The 5,000-nt window shown below is 30.8% G+C and overlaps 3 non-coding genes across 3 annotated transcripts; 2 read left to right on the forward strand and 1 right to left on the reverse strand.

Moving 5' to 3' along the window:
- Window positions 1–53: 53 nt before the first annotated feature.
- Window positions 54–125, reverse strand: TRNAT-GGU (transfer RNA threonine (anticodon GGU)). Its single transcript has one exon. It is a non-coding gene; the product is annotated as a tRNA-Thr (tRNA).
- A 1,063-nt stretch (window positions 126–1,188) lies between these two features.
- On the forward strand, window positions 1,189–1,272 carry TRNAY-GUA (transfer RNA tyrosine (anticodon GUA)). Its single transcript has one exon. It is a non-coding gene; the product is annotated as a tRNA-Tyr (tRNA).
- A 495-nt stretch (window positions 1,273–1,767) lies between these two features.
- Window positions 1,768–1,841, forward strand: TRNAD-GUC (transfer RNA aspartic acid (anticodon GUC)). The gene has a single exon. It is a non-coding gene; the product is annotated as a tRNA-Asp (tRNA).
- The last annotated feature ends 3,159 nt before the right edge of the window (window positions 1,842–5,000 follow it).

Genomic DNA, 5,000 nt, shown 5'->3' on the forward strand with positions numbered 1-5,000 from the left:
CTTCCTCCAAAAAGAATACTATGGTATGGCTGGGGTTTTATGAAAAAACCCAAAGCCCCTTATCGGATTTGAACCGATGACTTACGCCTTACCATGGCGTTACTCTACCACTGAGTTAAAAGGGCCCATTTTTTTTATTTAATTACTGAATAAGTCATTACCCACTATGAGTCTACTTATTCTAATATATATATGTACATACAGGAACGATAAATTCAATTTATCTAGTGAGTATAGGTAAAATAAAAAAATGGTTTATTAAGATTGGATTTTATAAATGCAATGAATTGTTTCAAAACCGACCCTAATTGAATTGACCCCCATCATAACGAAATTAATTTGATTGATACATGGACTTACCAATTCAACATAGATATAAGATCTTTCGTAGAATCATTGATAAAAAGATTTATTTTACTTGTTCCCCGAACTTAATTCTTAGAGAAAAACAATTTTCAATAACTTGTTGATCCCTATCCTTCTTCCCATATTTTCAGATTTTTTTTTTAATTTCAGATTTTTTGAATTTCCTGGCTTAGTGTAAGATAGAAATATATCTATCTAATCTTAACAAAATGAATGAAAGCGGAAGAAATGAAGTTTCATTCCCCTTTCTGATCTGGCGGACCAATCACTCCCCAAAAGGTCCTATACCTCGTATTATTTCTATTCTACCGATTTAGTTTATTATTTTATTTATTTTTTTTAATATTAATAATTTTAATAATATCGATTTATAATTAATATCTATTTATTCTTATATTCATTTTCTTTATTTATTTTATTCTTTGATATAATTCTATTTCTAATTAATTAGAATTATAATAAAATTGAAAATGAAATAAATATATTTAATGAAAATTTAATGAAAATAATATTAAAAAAAAATTATATGATTAGAATGAATGATTCATGAATATAAATACGAATCAAAAGATTCTATGGAATCAGAAAAGAGGGAAAGATCTTTCAGATTTAATCATACCACATTATATTGACAATTTAAAAAAACTGTTCATACAATGAGCATAGTATGATGGCGGTCGGGCATACTTGCCCCCATCGTCTAGTGGTTCAGGACATCTCTCTTTCAAGGAGGCAGCGGGGATTCGAATTCCCCTGGGGGTAGGTGTACTACGAAAGGAAGTTGATCATGAATTATCAATAAGCCGGGAATTGATTCTTCCTGGGTCGATGCCCGAGCGGTTAATGGGGACGGACTGTAAATTCGTTGGCAATATGTCTACGCTGGTTCAAATCCAGCTCGGCCCAATAATTGGCCGATCCACCATGAAATGATAGAACCCCATTTGTTGTTCCCCAGAAATGCCTGATCGGAATACGGAAGAATAAAAAAACTAAAATTTTCTGATATATTTTACCGCCGTTCATTTGCTCTCTTTATTTTTTCTCACAAATTCTGATCTTGCTTGCTAATGATCTAGATTCATACTAGATTCATATAAAGATCTGGAAGTATAAGGAAAAGAATAAAATAAAGAATAAATAAAAAAACTCTTTTTTTTTCATTGAAAGCTTTATTTGATTATTAATCAATTTATAAAAAACGAAAGGATTATTAACAATCCGTGAGGCGCTCTCACTAAAGTGCATATCCGTGTGTATATCAAATATATTACTCGCGTTTCTGTTACAATACGACTATTCTAATCTAAAATCTAAATAAAATAGAAATAAAATAGAAATAAAATAGAAAGGGTTTGAATTAAATCATAAGAATATGTATGATGTACACTTGATTTCCTTGGGATTGTAGTTCAATTGGTCAGAGCACCGCCCTGTCAAGGCGGAAGCTGCGGGTTCGAGCCCCGTCAGTCCCGACAGATCCAAATCCAATAAAAAAAATACATCAATTCATCTCTGCGTTTGCTGTGAAAAGGAGAACAAAAGAAATAGCAGAATTTCATTCACAAGAGGATACCCTCCTATTTTATTTATTTATTAGTTTCACATTTCTCATCAAATAAATATGGGAATTACCATTTATTCAACTAGTACCAATTGATAGGAGAAAGACATATGTAGATTAGTACAATGATTGGTAAAATTATATTCAGGATTCCAAGAAATACCGTACGGAGTCTGGCTTTTTCGATTATTCCCGATCTGTGTAATAGAGTACTATATGTTTACAGGGGGCTATACAGAAATGGAATTTGTACGATACAAAAAAGATTAACTTAACATAGTAACTTTGATATAATACTTTTAAGATTAAAAGTATATCCCTTTAGGGCTCCGATTTTGTGTAACCTCAATTAATAATTGAAATTATTAATGTGAATTTGAACCAATTTATCTCATTCAAATTTCACACTGAATTTTTGATATATGCATCCCAAAATTAATCCAAGGAAATGGGATATTAATAAAATAAAGCTCAAAGAAGATCCTATCTCTCTTTGTGAGGGAATGAATAATCTTTTTTAAGTTTAAGGGTCTTGCCGAAGAAAGAACAAACTTTTTAATGAATTTGATGGAATACTCGATTTTTTTATACCCGGACTCTCCTTATTTATACTACTTCTTTGTTTTCCAAGAAGATTAGATCATAAAAAGGGGGTTTAGAACTAAACTTCTTCCTTTTTACATTTCGCTTCTATTGGTTATTTTATTGGGGTTTTTTATAACCAATGTAAGTAAGTGTAAAGGCGGTCATATGATATTTCATCAGATGATTCCACAAGGAGGGACGTAGGTTATAGAAAAGAAAGAATGGAAAGGAAAAGAATGATAAAGAAAGTAAAGGAATTATTTATCGGATCAGGAATCAAAATTTGAATTCGGTATGGATAAAAGATCTTCCTATGTTATACTATTTAATTCTCGACGATGAATCAATTTGATAGCTCAGATATTGTTATTCATGATATTGCTCCGATTCGATATCGTCGAGATGTAATTCATCCCATTGAATATTGAATTTACAGGCGAAAGATTTATCAGCTCTATGGGATTAAATCCCGAGTTATTGCGAATTAATTAAAAATGAAACGATGAGATTATGGAAGTAAATATTCTCGCATTTATTGCTACTGCACTGTTCATTCTAGTTCCTACTGCTTTTTTACTTATAATATATGTAAAAACAGTCAGTCAAAATGATTAATTTGAATTAAACTTGACTGTTTAGTTTTTATCTTTTTATCAATGATTGAAAAGAAAAAAGAAAATGAAAAGTATTAAGATTTCGTGTCTTAAATGAAATAAGCGGACGAGAATCATCAGTATTTTATGAGATTCGATAGTATGGTAGAAAGAAATAGATGAATCTTTCTACCATACTTATTATTGTTATTGTAGTATATAAAGTCGTACTGTATAAAGATAGAGGTTTAATATAGATCAATCTGCAATATGTATCTTCATAGATATCAATTACATATATGTAATGTATTTACATAATGTACCAATTCTATTTCTTTGCTTCATCTATTTAATTTGTGTTGATTCCAATCATCAATCTGAAAAAATCGAAGGGCAATTCTTACTCTTACAATTCTAATTCCTAGAATTTCTGATTCTATTCAATATGAATCCCGATATCCATTGAAAGAATCAAATTGACGAAGGAAAAAAGAGTATAGGCCTATATTAATATTAATAAAATTAATAATGAAAAATTAATAAAAAGAAAATAAAATAATCTTTTTTTAGTATTCTGAAGAAGTAATTGATTGATCAGTTGACAGATGATCCAGTGGTTCATTTCCATGGGAACCTCTTTGGATTTCGAAAAGGATTAGTAAAGCCCACCGATTTTTAACGTTTGAACCATGATATGAAATGAGTTCAATAAAGCAAGCATAACATAAATAAGATTTCTAAAAGAATAAAAAAAAAAAGCGGGAACGCGCAATATGTGACTTGCCCAAGGCAATATTTTATTATGTGTAGTATATTGTTGGACAACCACTATGTCTATGTTGTTTCCCATAGGAAGTCTGTATCCACTTAATAACATAATTATTTTCTTTTCTATTTTAACAGTAAAAAAAAGGACTTTGCAGAACGATCTATAAAACAATTGATATGGGTTGAGTTTGAGGAATCAAACTCAATTAGTAGTACTTCTAGAGTCCACTTCTACCCCATACTACGAGTGAAAGAGAAAATGTAAAGACTACCATTAAAGCAGCCCAAGCGAGACTTACTATATCCATGTGAATTATATCCCCTATCTCTATAAATATGAAGGAATTATTCCATTAATGTTCACTAATCATTATTATGTTCATTAATAATAGTGGAATCCCTGGCGCAGAGTCAAAAGGGAATTCTGACCCAATACCGTTGATGAAACAATCCAATAAACTCACAATTATAAATTCTAACAGGTTCCTATATGATTTATAGTAGAATCGGAAAACACTAAGCGCAAGCAAAATACGTAGATACACCCCTGGAAGTTTCAAGGGAATGTTACTAACATGTAGAAATAATAAGACCTAGTCTTTCTTTTGTTGACTTTCATTTCATTAAGTAAAAAGTATAAAAATATAGAGTCAAGATAGAGCACTATCTATCACAGACCCTATTTCTCATTTTATCTAATCCTTACGATTAGGTCTCCTGTTTGTCTCTGTGAAACAATCGGAAGATAGTCTATTACATTAAAGCCAATCAATATTAAATTGAATGCAGGAGCACAGAGAGAATTTCATGAGTCTATATACGAACAAAGTATCTTTCGGCCTTTACGTACGCAACTAATAAATTAATAATCAAATAAATTCCTCGTTCGTCTATCCAAATTAATTCAAGACCTAATTAATAAACACTACATTAATAATAGAAGAGCTGTCATATTAAGATTTAACGATTCTTTTTCATTCAATATTCACTAATATAATCTTTCCTTGAACTGAAGCCTAGACGCAAGGATTTACAGCATTTTCATTTTAGAGAACAGAACCGCCAGATGCTTATAGAATCAAGCAAGTATCAAGAGTCCCCCCCCCCGCTTACTTCTGCTGGAA

Source organism: Corylus avellana, unplaced genomic scaffold (genome assembly GCF_965113065.1).
Source record: "Corylus avellana unplaced genomic scaffold, dhCorAvel1.hap1.2 HAP1_SCAFFOLD_199, whole genome shotgun sequence".
NCBI lineage: Eukaryota > Viridiplantae > Streptophyta > Magnoliopsida > Fagales > Betulaceae > Corylus > Corylus avellana.